The sequence below is a fragment of the Parus major genome, chromosome 2, assembly GCF_001522545.3.
Source record: "Parus major isolate Abel chromosome 2, Parus_major1.1, whole genome shotgun sequence".
NCBI classification, from domain to species: Eukaryota; Metazoa; Chordata; class Aves; order Passeriformes; family Paridae; genus Parus; species Parus major.
Genome location: NC_031769.1, coordinates 87,235,390 through 87,254,464, shown reverse-complemented (window position 1 = coordinate 87,254,464; position 19,075 = coordinate 87,235,390). Strand labels below are relative to the sequence as shown.

Sequence of the window (19,075 nt, the reverse complement as noted above, 5' to 3'; positions counted from 1 at the left end):
TCAGGTCCCGCCACTGATGCCCACATCTCCTGTAGAAGGAAAGTTGGCCAGGGTCACTGGATGAGTCTTGATGGTGTTAATGGCTACTTGATGACTCCCAGCAGCATCGTGATACTACGGACATGCACAGACCTCCAAGGAGGTGCACGGGAAAAAGAAATTTCATCTGACTCTAAATGACCATTACAGCTTTGGGGACAACAAGGTCGGATCCAAGTGGGAGCCAGAATTAGAGAACCAGAATTAAAAAACCCAACAAACTTAACTCCCTTGGGGGAAGAGATCAATTCATGTTGGTTTGCAAATTTTTTTTATAGATAGAATTTTTTTTATATAGATAATAGCCCTTAATATTTTAAATAACAATTATTTTCTATGCTAATTGTTTTTTGTGTCTCTGTGCTGAAGGCTTTCAAGGCTCAGAAAGCAATTCAAGATGCCGAACAGCATGTGTGTACACAAGATGACAGCCTCTGGCAGGGGACACAAAGGCTACAGAATACGGGTGAGCACAGCGAAGGGCCACCCGTGTGCGTAGGGGACGATGGGCTGTCTGCTAGAAATGTGGCAGAGTGCTCAAAAGGGAGTTTGTTAGCCTGAAATTAACTTCTGTGCCTGACTGATGAATATTAACATACAATTGCTCTTCCCGAATATCTCCACGGCTCTATGACCACTTCATGAATGTTTGCACATATTATTATCTCCCACTTCCCTCTCACCAGCCGGTTTTACCCTCAGGGGTAAAACACACCCACCCTTAAGACCAAGTAGATGTCCGTTACGAAGACTTTCTGCTTGATTTTAATCCAAAAGAGCTGGCATTGAGCTGCTGTTTTTTAATTAAAACATCCTTCGCTCAGTTGTTTTTTGTCTTGTGGAGCATCTATCAATCAGGAGGAGTCCCCGTAGGATGCACTCAGTGGCAGCAGGCTATTTCATCCCTTCCCCCAAGCCCAGACACTGACTTTTTCCTTCTTTCTCCCCTCCCCAACTTCATTAACTAAATGCACTGAATAAACCTTAACATCCCAGCTAAATCCTATTGGCCCTGGATTTGCTGCTTAATGCTAAAACCCAAGCGACCCATTTTTCTCCTGTTGATACTTCTATTGCTGATGGCAGCCAGCAGAGAAAAATACCCAACTTTAAACTATTTTTACATAAGGAACAAAACCAAGAGTATTCATCACTCACTCTTTCTGCTGCTGCTCACAAACTTTACGTAAGCTTTACGTGACATGTCGAAGCGTCCCTTGCTTTTGTGCTTCATAGGCAGCACAGTGAGCCTGTTGCTTAGCAAATGATTACAACAGAGTGCATCTGTTATTAAAAGTGCAACTAGGTCTCTTTGAAAGGAAAATGGTCTGGCAAAGTCTATGAAAATTAATTTATGTGCATTCTACAATCCCCAATCATGATGTTGTTATAAAAATCAGAAAATGCAGATCCCACTAACTGAAAATCTTGGGGAGAGAATACCAAAGAGAGTAAAAAGCTTCAGTGCTACAGAATCATTTTGGTTGCTATCCTTAAGTTTTGCTTTGAAATCTAAGTTTGTCTTCCCAGTTTCACATATGTCACAGATAAGGCTAAAGATTATTCACTGTGCCCCTGCCTCCTGTCAGCCCTCGTGCTACACCTCAGTTATAACTTCTGCATGTCATCTCCCTCATCTCAACTGCCCAGTGCTTCCTCCTTGGTCCGTGACGACAAACAGGAACCTCAATGGTTCTTCACAGCTCCTGACTCACTCTTTCCAAAGCACCCAAACTGGGTCACTCATCCAGCTGCAAAGCCTCCCTGTGGTAGCATTAAGACTTTGGCTCCTGGTGTCACCTGCCTGCCTTTATTGCTAGCTCCACCACACCTCTGATCTCTCTTCCACCTTAAAAACATTACATCATGACCACTGTGTGTTTTGCCACAACATCTGACACTCCAAAACCCTTCCCTCCCACAAATACCTCTTTTCCTCTTCTGCCACACACACCCGTGGCTGCAGTCACGTCCCCCACTGGCTTTGCAAGCTGTTCCACAACCTTCCACTGCAGTGATACACCCTTGCCCTGCTGCAGTGTCCTGGAGTTGTCCCTGCCCAGCGTGCCTGCACCCAGGCTCCCAGCACTCCTAAGCAGGAGGGCCACCTCACCCTCTGCTCCCCCATGTCCTGTCCTTCTCCTTGGGTACTGATCATGAGGAATGTGAACCCCTGTCCTTTCACCAGAGCAGCCTCTTGCCCTGCGATGGATCTGTGGAAAGCGGATTCACACGCAGAAAACGGAGCACTTTCCCTCATGGCTTGCAAAAGTCACTCACCGCATTTTCAGTTATCTGTCAGAGCGGCTATTCCAGCTTTCTCTTGGGTATCCAACCAACACAGCAGTCTTTGGATTTGACTTATACTTTTAACACCGCATTTCACTTGACTTTATTATCAGACTGCAGTGCCCTACAATACTGAGACTGGCTTCTGAGAAGGGCTGCATCCTGCACTGCCTACCCCACGGACACCCAGTTCTCTGCCCAGCAAATTCTCGCAGCATTCAGAGCCTGCAAAGGCTACAAAGAAACGAGGAGCCTGGGCATTTGGTGAAAACGCAGCTATCCTGAATAGAAGCTGTATTTATAAAGAACCTGAAAGCAAATGTAGTCTAGCACTGAAGATACGCGGCACAGGTTATGATTATTAGTACGCTGTCCGGTACGACAGGAAGGCTTTCAAATAAAAACATGTCCTTACTGACTGTGCACTCGCGTTAATGTATTTCTTACCAATACCACTAATGGGGCGTTCATCATGTTTCTTGCTTCTCTGAAGTAACAAGAGAAATAGATTGAGCCATGTAAGAATAAAATTAAATATATCCATGGCGCTACACGTTATCATACTGCACACACTCTACGAATGTGTTTAAATAGGGTCCTTGAAGGAAGTAATGGCAACTGAATTCAATATTACAGAAATATTCAAACCAGCATAAATTGGAAGGCAGGAGAGATAAGGAATATGACCAGTAAAACAAACACTTATATTCTTGAGCACTTGTTTTTGCAGCAAGGACACAGATGACAGAAATAAAGAAGGCAAGGTCTTCTGTAAGAAACCAACCATTCCAGATTAAAGAAAGTAAAAATATTTTTGTTTGCCTGATAATAGATAAGGACGGTATGGAGCAATATCCGCGTGATTTATCAAGGTTTTCCTTGCCTTAACTACACTGAGTAGCATATTTGATAGAGGACATATTTCTTAAGAGGTTTATGAGGAAGCAAACCACAGCTTTTCTGTTTATTTTTATAAACTCTTGACAGATTTCAGCATGGCCAATTCCTGGACGCTACTTTGAACCATTCTCAGTGATAGTTCATGAACTTTGCACAGGAATCTTTTTAGGGATAAGCAATGGACAAATGGATTACCAGCTGCTCAACTCCATTTTTCACTATTGTTCTACTTCTAGAACCATATACAAAAGAAACAAACAAGACCTAAAGCTAGACTGGATGGTACACACACATCTAACAGATACTTATTTATTTTTAACACTTGAAGATAGAGACGCAAAGGAATTGCCAGTTATGACTGCAATTTGCTGCCTATAATTTATGCCTGAGCTGTTAAAGTAAGTTTAGGTAATGTGCATTAACTGAGTGTTTATTTTTCCAGTAGCACTAGGAAGGTTATCAGAAACACAAATACAAGCTGTACACTAAACATAACCATATCCACTAACAGGACGTTCTAACAGATGCATAAAGGACATTAAAACATCGTTTTAGGGGCACAGGAATAATTTGTTTTTCACCTTCAAAAATAATAATATTAATAACCATAGTAATGAGGTGTGAAGCCCAGACTCCTCTACCATTACTGTTAATTTAAAACTACCATATATTTTCGAACTTTTCTTTAGGAAACACACACTTCGAAGCTCACTTTTCCCCCACTGCACAACTCTCTGAGCGACGACCCGTTGTTTACTCGGGCTGTTTACACAGCAACTTAAAAACAACAGCAAAAAAAAAGCCTCCAGAAACATTAACACTTGAACGAAAGGTGGTAACTTCTAATGCCAATACAAATTCCAAAATATGGGACAATATTCTAGGTTGGTTGCTTCTGACAATGGTGATGGTTTACAGAACGTTTAGAAACTTACTAACCTCTGCCTTCCTAATCCCTCCGCAACCCCTGTGGTCTTCCTCGGCCTCTCCCCGCTCCACGTTAAACTTGCAGGAAACCATTAACCGGGGGCACACGGACACGCACCGAGCAGGCTCCGGACGACATGATCGCCTTCGAGCGCCGGAGCCCCGGCTCAGGCGGGGTTACTCACCCGAGGGAAGCCCACACTTCCCGACTGACAGTCCCTGACGGATCTCCCTCAGCGCTGCTCACTCGTGCGGCTGACAAACCAGCCCCATCTCCGCACAGAGCACTTCTACCGCAACTTGTTGGGCTCGGGCTTTCACAAGTGGAGTTTTCCCGACTCGGCCCGGCGCGGCGCGGCCCGCCAGGCTCCCCGCGGGGCGGCCCGCTCGGCTCCCGCCGCCGCCGCCGCCGCCGCCGCCGCCGCGCACAAAGAGCCCCGCGGCCGCCCCGGGCGGCGCCCCCCGAGCGCAGCGCGGAGCCCCGCGGGGCCGGCACCCACCTGCGGAGCCGCTCCGCTCCCGCCTCCCCGGGCGCAGCTCCCGCCGTGCCGCCCTGCGCGCACAGATGGCCGGCAGCCCTCGCAGCCCTCCGCTCTGCCGGAGCGAGGCAAAACACGGCTTTTTTTTTTTTTTTTTTTTTTTTTTTTCCCCCTTCTTTCTTCCCTTCCTCTTTCCTCCCTTCTCCTCGTTTTATCCTCTCTTCCTCCCTTGGCTTAGACCCTGGCAGATCAGCACAAGTGTGTGCTCACAACACCCCCTCCACCAGTCACTTCAATTAGTGCCACACGAGAGGAGCTTCTGCCCAAAAGCTGCTTAAGAAGGGGCCAGAGGGCAGGGCAATCGCCTTTGCTCAACAATGACCAGAAGCTGCTATAAATATCCAAACAAAAGCACTGGCAAGGCCAGGAATGTCATATCCTAATGTGATAAAAATTGTAAATATCCGATGTATACCAGAAACACAAAGCAAGAAAATTAGTTCTTATTTATAAAAGAGAAAAATATTAAAAGCAGTCGCCACCTCCTTACCCTCTCCCCCCAGTACGTGACCTTGTAGTATGTTATCAAAGTTGTGTATTTCTGGGTGCCAAGCTATTATGTTTTCGAGGTCCCGAGCAGCTCGTTCACAATCCCTTTGTGACAGCTGCTCGCTAATATTTATAGGTACCCAAGTCTGTGCACCTTATATAACCAAGTCGACTGACCAGGGCTGGGCAGAGGTAGACTCCAACCCCACAAATATGGTGCATCACACAAATAGTACAGGCGGTGACTTATCTTGTTAATTAAAACATCAACAAGAAGTTCCCAATACACCAATAAGTAAAGCAATACATTAATACAGTACAGACAGGGGTGCACGTATATGAAGACTGGAGGATTTAATGTCATTTAATTTAGACACATTTTACACTAACATATTCCAGTGCTGTGAGTGAGGAGAAAACTACACCTTGAGGTTTCTAACGGTACAGTGAGCTAGAGTTGAAAACTAACCAAAAACCAAAACAAAAAGCGTGTTGGTATCAAGCAACAAAGCTCACAAAGAGCCCACACACCCTTGATCAAGCACAGTGCCTCCACCAACAGTGCCTGGACCCTGGGCTTGTGCACCACTTCACAAATGTCGAGTTCACGCTGTGCCAGTAGCTGGATGCCACTGGTTCCAGCATGGGGAGGGCAGAGTGTGAGAAGGGAGTGGTTTCGGTCCCATAAGACTGCTTGTAAATGCTGCAGTGCCTTCGAGATAGCAACTTCCAGTCTGTTGATGGCTGGATGACAACAGCTAGGTTCATCTGAGGGGAAGCCAATAGCCACTGTCACCTAATTCCTTCCCCAGACGTTCAAGAATGCAATTATTGCAAAGGGAGGGCACTCAGCTCCTGCCCAAGTCTCGTGCCTCAATGTTTATGTACAAATCTGTGTAAAAGTAGTTAATCCTATTGACCAACCGCATGCTCTTTTAGAGCTGAGATAAAGGCCATCAGAAATTAACCCTGTGTTTCCTCTGTCTGAGTTTCCATCAACTCAAAAATCAACTTTGCTTCTACTACAAATAAATGCTGTTTTTTCCATTTCATTCCCATGCCCTCTTCTGATCAGACTTGTTTGTCCTGCTGCAGTGAACACTGCTTTCTCAAACTAAACCAATTGACATACAGACTTATTCTCAAAGCACCCTTATCCACAACCGATGGTCACAGAGAGTTTTTGCTGCTTTATTAATTCCTAGAATCCGAGCATGTGCCCAGCGTAACGAAGAGTGTACTTTTAGAAGATCACTTGATTTAAAAGAGAGAATACTTAAGTGAAGCTCATACAAAACTCTAGTCCAAAAATCTCATATGCAGGCTTACAAGAACAAAACTGCCCACGAGATTTCCAGACTTCCTAGATTCAGCAGGGACAGAAATATTCTTTATTTCAGCAAAGAGTTGCAAGTAACCCCAAGTGCACAGATGCAAAACAATAACACCATCACGAGCAATACAGACTGGGCATTGTTGGGCCAAAGCTTCCAGCCCATGAGCTGACAAAGCCCTCCCTGATGACAGGGGAGAGGGAAGCAGAGGTCCTCATTCTGGCAGAGGCATGGTGCAGGTCTGTGCAGCCCAGCACAGCAGCCAGAGTAATGGAAGTACATCCAGCTGAATTTCCAAGGTGTTCCATGCAATATGGTTAATTAACCCTGCCAGTTCCACTGGTTGGTCTTTACACATGCTCCTGCCTCTACTTCAGTCAGGGCCAGCTGGGTGAGTTGGCCACAGAAGCAGTACAAACATGTTTTGCATTGCAAAAGACTGGACAGAAGTCTCACTGAAGGAATAAAAATCCCCAACATAATCCTCAGCAACAAAAACACCTCCAGGTAAGCAGGAAAAAGATTTTTAGAATAATAAGCTTACTTGGCAAAAACATGAGCAATGACTTAAATAACTGCATAGTTGTGACTGAATAACAAGACAGCAAAAATAAATCACTAATGGAGTGAAATGCAAGGCCGTGTGCATGGTATAAAAATTTAGCCAACCAGGCAGATGAATAAATTGGTGGAACTGAGTTACTAATGCTAGAAGTAACAGAAAAATACCCTTGTCTCTGAATTCTGGGTGGGTTTTGTATCTTTAATTTTTGTATCTGTCATTCCTAAGTTCAAAGAGGGGAAATAAAAAGGGTTATAAAATAAAAATAAAAATAAATAATAAAAAATAATAAATATAAATAAAAATAAAATAAAAAATAAAAATTAAAAAGAAAAATAAATAAAATTTTCTCATTTCAACAAAAGGCTCAGTTTGTATTGATCTGTCTAGATCGACTCCTCATAATTTTGCATGCTGCTTTCCTAAACCAGCTTTTCCAACCTATGGATAGAAATGGTAGGGAAATCTTGTAACCTCCCTTAAGAACTGATGAAAATGTAACATGAGAAAAATTGCATGTGTGGATATATGGTGCACAAAGGGATATTCAGAAGGCTTGTCTTTGCAATTTTGAAAGTATTACAAATGCCATTTGTTTTTTCAGATCAAAATTCTCCATTTGATGATAAATCTAAGAGACAGATGACAGAAATCTCCCTGACTTAGCAATGTCTCAAAAGTAAAATGTACAAAGGAAAGATACTGTTTAGCTTATAAACAGTTTAATGTATATTTGCAATTTTAAACTGTTCATAAAATATTCTACCAATAGATCACTCGTTTTATAGAGAATTATGCATTATCTGGAAGTGCTTTAAGATAACTCATTATGGAAATAGAAACCTGGACCAGATCAATTGGGTCCTTGCATATGACATAATTTCCTGGAGAAGGAAACCTGTGTACAGAAAGCTATCCTCAATAACTGGTTGAAGCTTTCTCTTAAATACTGTTTTGTTTGACAAGTGAAAACTGACAATACCACCAAATCATCTACTATTAGTCTTCTTTTCTTTTACATGTCCCTGCCCTTGGACAAAAAATAATAATGGCTTATGCTATTCCTTAGCTTGAATAAAATGTTGCCGTTCCGGAGATAAAGACGTATTGAGCTGAGCAATTAAATAGCTAAATAAATGAATCAGCAGAGCAGAAGTGACAGATTTAATTACTGCTTAGAGCTAGGAAGGGGAACTAATTATGGGGTTCATGAACTGCATGCCATTCTTTTCCTTAAGCATGTGCTTCGATTCTTCTGGATCAAACTCTGTAAATGCGGTAGCACGATGCACTAGATTATAAAAAAAAAATAAATAAAAAAGGAGAAAGAAAGACACAAAAAGCTATCCAAAATTTGGAAATAAAGTCTAATCTTTGAAGAAAGTCAATACTCTGTTCTAAAAGCCTGCATTCAATTGACTCTATACCATGTGTTACAAGAGGTTGCTTTCAAATAGATAAACACAAAAAATTTAGTTCTCCAAAAAAATGAATGGGCAATCAAGTTCACTAGATGTGAATAAACCAAAGATTGCAAAAGAAAGCTGTGATAAGAGAGGCATAAAGCATATAGCTCTATTGAGTGATTAGGAGCCATGTTCATCAGAAAGTACCTTTTGCTGGGAAGCCTGAGAAAGCTTTTGATCCTACTACTTCTCTCCTGCTTTGGTCAGCCCACCACACCAAGCAAAATATCTCAGAAAAATGCTTCTGTGGCTACCAGCTACAAAAACACTAGCGGTGGAAAAAACTTGCTCCTTGGTTTTTGCCTTCTGTCTCATTTCTCTAGTTTGCATTTCCTTTACCGTTCTAATTTTATTCTTGTTTGATAAAACTGAGCTTCACATTAAACTCATGATCCTAGTGGTATAATCCCCTAAATATAGAATTATTTTCCTCATTAGTGAAAGGGAGAAAGGGGATAAAAACCCACATATTGAATCACATCATTCAATTAATTGAATAATTTTGGTTTACAGCTATCTCATACAGATAAAGAGAGATAGGTATCACTTCAAGAAAAAAAAGGTGCCAAGCTGGGTTTTTAAAAATGAATTAGGGAAAGGATAAGAGGAGAAGTCTTTTATTCATAGCCAGTTGTTTTCTAAAATTACAATCTCATTATGATGTCTGTTAGCACAATTTTAAAAATCTACACATTTGTCTCTTTTCCTACAAATACTGCAAAAAGAAAAATATCTCTGGACAGCTGATCTCATACACATTCTGAAAAGAAAATCAGGCCTTTTTCTCCATTGAATATGAAAATTTTAAAAATGCAGGACTAGATGCAAACAATAAAGCATCTTATGGCTAGGAAAGATCTAAATCTACCCCAGCTGTAGTTGTGAGCTCCTTCCACACCAAGAGAAATTTTTTCAGAATGAAGATAATTGTGTCCATACCCAGAGAAGCAGGCTGATTCCTTGGAAGGCTCACTGAACAATCACAAATGCCATCATCATCCAAGATTACAACATCAGCTCTGCTTGACTGAAATTCTGTCCTCTGAAGGCAGCCAAAAACAAGGTCTATTGCCTCAATAAAGCCCAAAATGAACTCTGTCTTCAAAATCAGTGCCTGGGTTTCTGTATCAAGGGAGACTACATCTGCAGGGAACCAGGAGCACTGTACATCTAAGATAAGATAAAACCAGGACTTTTTTTATTTATTTTTTTAAATGGAATTATGATATAGCTCTATACAAGTGATATTATTTACCTGGAATTCTAGTGCAGTTAGATTAGAAGAAAATGCACCTTATACCTGGACATGCAGCAAAGCAGAGAGGAGCTGATCTTCCAAAATTACTCCATCTGAAACTCTGGGTGCAAGTTGCATTAACACTCATACCATATGAATTTTACAGCATTAGATATCTAAGTTATTAAAGTGTGATGTGTGTAGAATGTGTAGAATGTACCAGTGATCATGAGCCTTCCAGAACATACACACACACACACACACACACACACAACTGATATCTCATTATAGAGGTATGATGATTGTATAAATAAACCCAGTGGAGCATGATGTGAGTTAAAGGATCTCATGGGCAGGGGCAGCTGGTCAGCAGACTGATGAAGGGCAGAAGGAAAGTGTGCACTCTTGGTGCACAACACTTCTAATCTCAGGAGACAAAATCAGCATTACTTTGCTTACAGTTCCCTGCCAGGCTTACATGGAAATAACGAGTGTCTGAGGTGTGCCTCTAAAGACAGGACATGATCAGTATTTGCCTGTACATCCAGAAGCAGTGTCCCAAAGGAATACAGGGCATATTGGAATGGAAGCCACACAGAAGTAAGCTGACCACCTGGGGAGAAATCTTTCTATGAATCCACCATCTTGTGCTCTCATTGTAGAGCAGTGCAAAAGAAATCCCTCATGGGATACTTGGAAGTGGAGTCATGGTTAAGTATACTCTGGAAGTGAATTTGTCATTGCTTTATTTATACCCTTTTGCTCTCAATCTTGCACTTGGATGTCTGCCCTTAGGCCTTGCTTAACATAATTTTGCAGTGTCTCACCATCCAGCCAGCCTGGTACTGTGGAGAGACAATAGGAAGCAGAGTGAAACCAGTAGATTATCAGTAGAAAACAAAGAATGGTGCACAGGGTGTCTTGAGACATGAATGTCTCTTCCAGCAGGGTCATAGAAGACCAGAGCTGGCAAATATTCCTTCCTATTTTTAAAGGGTCACTGTCTTGGGATGACTTTACTAGCAGGGAGAGGATTATCTCTAACAGCCATGAACTAATTCTTCTCCTGCATGCTGGCAAAGCAACACTCCACAGTTGTGGGTGAGCCCTGGGTTTTCAAACAGCCTCTGACTCTGCATTTGGTTATTACAGGGAAGGTAGCAGGTCATTTTTCACTGGCATGGGGAGTGTGCCATTTCATCAAAGCTGCCCTTGGGAAGTTTGCTTGTGCTGATTTGCAAAAAAGTGATTAAGTATACCAGCAGATGTAAGAGGAGTTGCTAGTTGTCTGGCACAAAGAAGAAATTACTTTGTTTTTGTATAAAGTCTAAATTATATTTATACATTACTAACCTCAGACCTAAAAATAATTTAAAATCACGTACCGTTTTCTTCTCTAAATTCTCAAAGAAGTACTTCTTTTTTTTGGAGTGGCTTCATAATGGTTCAGTATCCAGTCTTCACTGGGGACCAATATAAAAACCAGTTAAGCTCCTTGACAGTAATGACAACTGAACTAACAGGAGCCATTGTCCAGCTAAGAAGCTGAATCAAGCCTCCAGCCACAGTGCTCAAAGGGTTTTCACAAAGAAGGGCAAGGATGTGTGCATACAAACATCAGAGCTTACTTACTCTTGGAATAAGTTGCATCTGGGAAGAAAAAGCCAAACAACCAGAATTATGCCAGAAATAGGAAGAGCAAGAAAGCCTGTGAACTTGCCAGAGTGCAGTCCTAGACTGAACCTGAGCAAAATTCACAGGAAGCTCCTCCTCTCTCCTAGAGCAGTAGTATCCCAGAGGAAGCAGTCATAAGGAGTATGAAATAAGCAGTGAGAAATCTGATCCTCATGAGCCTCATAATGCAACTCTTGCCTTAATACAGATGACAAAAGGGGGGTTTAGAATATGTGATAATATGTTCACTGTGACAGTTATGAACAATTGTAAAAAGTAATTAATTAAATAAATAAAAAGCTCTCTTGATTTGTGAAATTAGAGAAGCAGTTATGTTCAAAAATTCTACCACCATGAAGAACACTGGCTGCAACATGAGCTGCAATACAAGCCCGGAATGGACCCAGAGAACAATTCAGAAATCTAAAGGAATGATTCACTTCCATGTCTTGAGGTCTGAGGGTCACTTTGAAGGAACAATGCTCCAAGGCACAAAAATCAATCAGACAGTTGAGGAAAGAAACTTGGGAAGTTCCATGTACAATTTCTGACTTTGGTTACTGAATTGGTAATGTCTGGAAATTCCATTGGTAGAAGGTATGGAAATTACAAAAATCTTCCAAACACAGGGAAGTTTGAGTCAAAACTGAACCTTTGTGATTAAAAATCTCAAAAACAGACAGTGATGGCAGACCATCCATCCATCCATCCATCCAGAATGAATGAATGAATGAATGAAAATTGGTTTTAATATTACACTGTTGAATTCACAAAGAATTTGGGGTAGAAAAAGATGAAACTGAGACAGCCAGAGGTGGAGAATCAAACACTGATGAGGTCATCTGCATTTTGGAATGAGCAGCAGCCTACATTGAGACCAAGGACACTCGCTGAATTTCTAAATATAAGTAATGCCATGATTATTTCTCATTTCAAATATTCCTCACTATAAACATTTTGCATGCCTTTAATTCTAGAGCCAGCACAAGACTTTTCAACAGCTCAGACAAAACTGACAGTCAATCACCCTAAAATAACAGATGGGACAGGGACATCCGTGCCTGCCACAGGAAAGTGGGGAATTGCAATGGAGAGACCTAGAGGATCCATGCTGTTAATGTGGCTGCCTCAAAGGACTGATAGCAGTCAGCTATCACAGCTGCTGGCACTGGGCATTCTACCAGTAGTTTCCACTCCTACTTTAGGGACAGCAGCTTTCAGACAACCTGTTTTTCCCTGTCCTAATATGGACAAAATTAGGGTGGACAGATGTTAAGGGATATGCACTTTGTCTTTCCAGGAGCCTGACACCTTAGACAATTTTCTGCTTTGCTTGTACTCACAGCCAGTCCAGTTTGCTGATGAAAGCTGAAGACTCTATTTAGCTTGACTTCTTCTCAGAAGATTAAAAAAAACTTATGTTCACTGGTGTCATAATGCTTCTGGGGGTCAGGGGCCTTGACCCTAAACCTATGAAATACACCTTGTGTCAGTCTTCATTCCATCTCCAGAGTCATCAGGATAAAATCATGCTCAAAAAAGCAAATAATTCATCTCTAATGAACAAGAATATTTTTAACATCCTGTCCATATTGTGCTCTTCAAGTTCCTTGAAATTCCTTGAAAGTGAAATTGCAGTTGAAATTCTTGATGTAAAAAGCTACTGTAAGATATTTCAGTATGCTGCTGCAACGTAAGAGTGTCAGGTTTGATCAGGACTAGTTTGATCAGGAAACTATGTAAAGAGCTGTAGAATAAATTATAGACGTAAAATCAGAAACAGCTCTGAAATGTATATTGTCAGTTGTTCCTTTTACAGGACCATTGGAACATGTGTTGAATCAATATTGGTGATAACACTCAAATTGCAGTAAATATTAGTGTTTCAAGATGAAGTTATTAAAGCCTTATGGAGGTATATTTGCTGTAGCTTTTTCTGACAAATTATTCTGTTGTTGACCAGTAGAGTAGAAACAACAGGAGAAAAAGGTAGAACGATATTTTTTTTCAACATTAAAATCATACCTTGCTATACTGTAATGATTTTTTGTATCAAACCCCATATTTTAATTCCATTATATATTTTTTTAATATATTAAACTGTTCTAAGGGCAAAATAATTAAGTGATGCCCAGCAAATTCAGATGCATTCTCCATCTGCAGATTTCCACTATGCCTTCTTGAGATTCACTTTGTCTTTCAGCGCTTAGGTCCAAAAACATAAAATAATAACCTTGTCCTACCTCACAGAGCTACTATTAGCACAGTCCATTTATATTCTGTAGCATTACAGCATTATGGGGGAAAAATAGTTTATATATGTACCATTCTATGCATACATTTTCCAGTGAACTTTTTTAAAAACACAAAACGTAAATTTGTCTCTTACACATTTGATTTTTCATTTCCTTTTCTAACTACCATCACCTTGTTTTACTGTGTACTGTGTTGTGTCTCCTGGTATTGTCTTCTACTTGTTTCAGTCACTTTTCTGTGTAATCAAAATGTGATGATGTTTAAATATTTCTTTACTGCACTGTTGCAATCTTCTTATTTCTGGTATATTGCCAGTCTCGTTAGATTGAGAATAGGTAACTATTCTCAAATTTACTCAGGTCTTTGTATCTCTCTTCTTCTTGCTCTGAGCCTTTCCTTTCCATCTGTGAACCACCTTGCTTTGCCTCCTAAAGGAATTGTCTCCATTTATGGGGTAAAGGACAGCACTACACCCACAAGCATTCCTTGATGAGGAGACGGGGAAATCAGAAAAAGTGAATGATCAGAGAGTTTTTATTCAGGATACATGAAGGCCTTTAGCAATGTGTAAAACACCTCAGAGATAATGAATGCTTCAGGGTAGGGATTGTATCTGCCTGAAATAAAGGTTTCTCCAGTGCTCAGTGCAAAAAAGTTGCTATCCTTGCAGAGGTCTTCAAGCTGGTACAGCTCAAACCCCAGGAGACTTTACAGGTTAAATTTTACATCTTGAACCCAATTGGGAAACAAACTCAAAGCTCTTCCATGCGACAAAATGTGGTTTATGGGGTGATCAAACCCAGATGCTGATGGCTTCCAGCTGCTTATTCCCTTGTCCTGTGCTGTGGACTCTCAAGAAGTGCAAGACACAACCAACCAGTGCTGTAATTTACCTTGATTTCAGTCATTTGGAGGACCTAGATCTGTCCTCAGAGATATAAATTAAAAGTCTCATTGTTAAGCCTAGTTAAAAAAGAAAAAAAGCCTACAACTGCAACTGCAACTTGGCCTTTCAAATAAGGGCACAGAATCCAGCAGAATTCCTAGAGTAAGAATGGATATGTTATTTATACATAAAATGATATTTGTTTTTGTATTACTTCCCTTTAAGGAGTGGTAGGTGCAATTCTAAAGTTTGATAATTGCTCATTTCCAAAAGGTAAGAAATCTTCTCTCTGAAGATCTGGAGAAATGTTAAAGTTGTCAATACATTGCTGGAAAGCCTTGCCTTAGAGTTACAACTCTAAACAGACCCACCATTTTTGTGCTGAGCAGCAGCCACATGGAGAAATCAGCAACTCTCCTGGAGTGGCTCATGAGCAAAACCTCACAGGACTCAGTCCTAGAAAGGCACTGACATTATCTGGTACCATCCTTGGCTTCTTCTGCAAGTGTGCAGTGCTGGGCCATTGCCAGAATATACCCAGGAATCACATCTGTACACACCTATTTGCAGGAGACAGAGCCCACTGTTTGGAATCTGCTGATGAAATCTGGCAGATGCTCAAGCACAGAATTTGCCTCTAGCTTGGGGCTTCTGCTCACTATTCAAATCCCATCAAAGCATGTAGAAACCTTACTGCCTCAGTCTTCCTCATTTCTGAGGCAGAACATGCATACACACATGCACATATCCATATATATGCTTCTATCTATATATTTGGGTATAATTTTCAGAAAACACAATTTCATAGTTTCAGAATATTTCTAGGACTCATCTCACTGAACTGTAGAGCAAGCTGCACTGAAATTGTTAGTATTTCAGAAGGGATTATCTTGATATGGTCACTTTTTTATTTATCTGTGTAAGTTTTCCCAACTTCTTCTTCACTCTGCTCTTTTTCTATTCATTTTTGCAAATGTTTTCTCTTTTTCTTTTTTTCACATGGTTTGGATTTTATGCACATTCCCTGCATGTTTTAGGGCCTTTTCTGAGGAGGCACTAAAGAGAGAGAAAGCAATTCAGAAAAAGAACAATAATAATTTAATAACTTTAACTATATAAAATCATAGAATCATAGAATGGGTTGGAAGAGCCTTAAAGATCATCTGGTTCCAAACCTCCTGCAGTGGGCTGGGCCACCTTTCACTAAACAGGATTGGTCAGAGCTTGATCCAATCTGTTGTTAAACACAATCCATGGATGAGGCATCCACAACTTCTCTGGGAAACATGTTTTGGTGACTCACCATCCTGACAGTAGAGATATTTTCCTTATATCTAATCTAAATCTACCCTCTTTCAGTTAATGTCAGGTCATTTTAGAGGGAAAAGCAGGAAACCTGGAAAGAGAAACTCTCCAGAGTTCTCATTTTTTCTACTCCAGTTCAACACACAACTCAATAATGGTGATTATTAGAAGTTCTTCTGAAAGTGGAAGTTACCCAATCAGAAAAATATGAAAGGGGAACCCAAGTTAGATCACACTCTACCTCAGCAAAGTGAAAAGAATTCTTTACATAGGTGTAAAGAACACTATGGAATAGACTTCGGAGGCTCCCAGGCTGAAATTTTGTTTACAGGGCAAAACCCCCTAACTGGTTAGACAGTAGGAAACACAGAACAGAAAATTAAATGGTCACTTCACAATTCAGAGAGATTTCTAGTAGGTCAGTGTATGGAAATACACTGTTCAGCATAGTCCTCACTGATTTGGTTAAGGCTGAATAGTGGGGTGAGATTAAATCATACTTGATCATTTGATGTAGTAAAAGCCAAAGATGTCTGAAAAATTGCAGAATAATCTCCATTATTTGTGATTGGTGATAAAAGTGTGGACCAAGAATAATGCTGATAAATGTTCAATCTGGAACAAAAATAACAGAGAGTCTTAAGTATATACATATCCAGTGATGAGCTGTAAGTGAGCTGCTACAAATCTGAAATGCGGCTACTTCAACTGGTGAAACCATGTACCATTCTGTAAAAACACCAGCCTAATGTAAAAGGAATATTATGAATTATTAGGAAAATGAAATGGAAGGGATATTATAAAGTCGCAAAGAAAATACACCTAATCTTCTAAGCCCCAAGGGACTCACCTGAAGTGGAAAACATAAAAACAAGGATGTACAGATAAATAAGATAATTAATGGTAAGGGATGGTATCTGTGTGAGGAACAGTAAGTAGGTTGGAATAACGGACTTTTTTTTGTTCTGTTTAATAAAAACCCACAATCTGTTCTGGAATCTTGGTGTATATGATCACTCCTACATAGTTACTTCCAAGCAGCAATGACATACATTTTGGTAATAATAATGATCTGCATTTTCACTCTTCTTCAAACTATAGAGTATCCCAGGAATATTGTTTAAATCATTAAAGCACACATTAAAGTAAGCAAAACCAAATTCTGTTGGAAGTAGCAGATTGGAAGATGTCTTTGGGGCTCATCTGGGCCTCCCCAAGATTAGCTTTGAAGTTGCATCTGAGTTCAAAGGTTGCTCAGGAGCTTGCACAGAGAGCTTTGACCAACCTCCAAGAACAGAAATGCTACAGAGTCTCTCGATGCCTGTGTCATACACATACACACATACACAAGAAGGGAAAGATTTTTCTCATATTTAGATAAAATTTCCTATGTAGTGACTTGGGGCTGCTGCCTCTAGTCCTACTGTGGTGCACTACCTAGAAGTGTCTGACTTCATCTTACCTGTACATTGCCAATAGGTAGGTGAAAACAATTAGATTCCCCCCTTATTCTCACCTTCAGCCAGAAGAACCCCTTTTCTGTCAGCTTCTCCATGTATGTCGTGTGTTCCAGCCACCCGGTGCTCCAAGAGACTCACTGCAGTATGTCAGTGTCCATCTTGTACAGGGGAATCCAAAACAGAACACAGTCCTCCAGCTAGGGTCTTGCTAGTGCCAAACAGAGGGCAAAGAATCACTTTTCTCCACTTGCTGGCTACACTCTTGCTAGTATAGCCCAGGATGGTGTTGACCTTCAGGATGCTCTGCTGACTCACACTGGAGTTTTTTTACTGGGAGTTTTTACTACAGAGACACCCAGGACTTTTGATGCAGTGCTGCTCTGGAGCCAATTGGTGCCCAGCCTGTCCTGCTGCATGATCAGGAATTTGCATTGGCCTGTGCTGAACTTAAAAAAGTTTCTGCCAGATTTATACTCCAGCTTGTTGAGAACGATAGCCCTGCACATTAATTGGTACATTAATTTCTCCCCTAATCCATGAATTTGCTGAGGGCTTTATCTCATCCCACTGGATATGTTTGCAGTGAAGGCATGAATGAATGTCTGCACTAGTGTTGATTCCTGATAGATGTTACTAGAAATCACTCGTCAATTCAAATTTTTAAGTTAAGAGCTGATTACAACCCTTGGAGCCTCATGATATGGCCAATAGTGCGTCCTCCTTGTAGTCCACTGCTCAAGTCGATGTCTCACCAGTTTGGCTGTAGGAATACCGTGTAACAGGTCTTGCAGAAGCAAAGGTAAATATCATCCATCATGCCAGCTATCTCCTCAGAGCAAGCACTCAGACTTCAGCTGCAATTTGTGGTTTGTGAATCCATGCTGTTCCCAATTCCCTGCCTGTCCTCCATGAGTCTGCACATGGCTTTCACAAGGGTTTTCTCTAAAATCCTTGCGGAAACTGAAAGGAGCTCTATCAGAAAATAGTTCCCCAGATCTGCCTTCATGCCTATGTACATGTAACACTTGCCAGCCTTCAGGATCTTCTCCCAGTTCCTAGGGACCTTTTGAAGAAAATACTAAACAGTCCTTGCAATGACCTTAGCTACTTCTCTCTACATCCTTGGACACATTCTCTCTTGTCTTGTAGACTTTTGTGTGTCCAATTTGCTTACTTGGTCACTCATGCAATATTCCCAGATTCTGCCTGGGAGATATGGGGACAGAACTGGCCACAAGAGACCAAGAGGAAGATGCTGAGCTGCTCATCCTTTTCTGTGTGCTTCAAGTCTGCTGCCTTGCTCCACAGTCCCTCATCTTCCTTAGATCTCCTTTTGATTCTGCTTGTAAAAATTCTTCTTGTTGTCTTTTCCATTCCTCACCAATTTCAAATCCAGCTGAGTTCTGAATTCCCTAATTCCCTGCCTACATGACTGAGAACGCTTTGCTCCCAAGTAGCTCTCTTTGGCCTGCTCTGCCTTTTGCACTGGAGAGAAGCTGGAGCTCCCTGCCTGTCTGTTGTGCCTGTGTGACTGCATGGGCTGAGGGCTGGGCTGAACCCAGGTCTGGGGAAGTTGTCCTCAGAGACCAGTATCCACTCAGGTTTCCCTTTCCCTTTCCCTTTCCCTTTCCCTCTCCCTTTCCCTTTCCCTTTCCCTTTCCCTTTCCCTTTCCCTTTCCCTTTCCCTTTCCCTTTCCCTTTCCCTTTCCCTT

At 41.3% G+C, this 19,075-nt stretch overlaps 1 protein-coding gene across 19 annotated transcripts in view; it reads right to left on the bottom strand.

Moving 5' to 3' along the window:
• LOC107199801 (poly(rC)-binding protein 3-like) overlaps positions 1-19,075 on the bottom strand; it is a 501,970-nt gene that overhangs the window by 135,917 nt on the left and 346,978 nt on the right. The window contains exon 1 of one of the 19 annotated variants that reach the window (XM_015617350.3): positions 5,185-5,206. The exons of 15 other annotated variants lie outside the window; for them this stretch is intronic. The gene's annotated coding sequence lies outside the window, so the exon portion shown is untranslated. 3 more of the 19 variants (XM_015617347.3, XM_015617348.3, XM_015617349.3) reach the window with 3 other exon arrangements.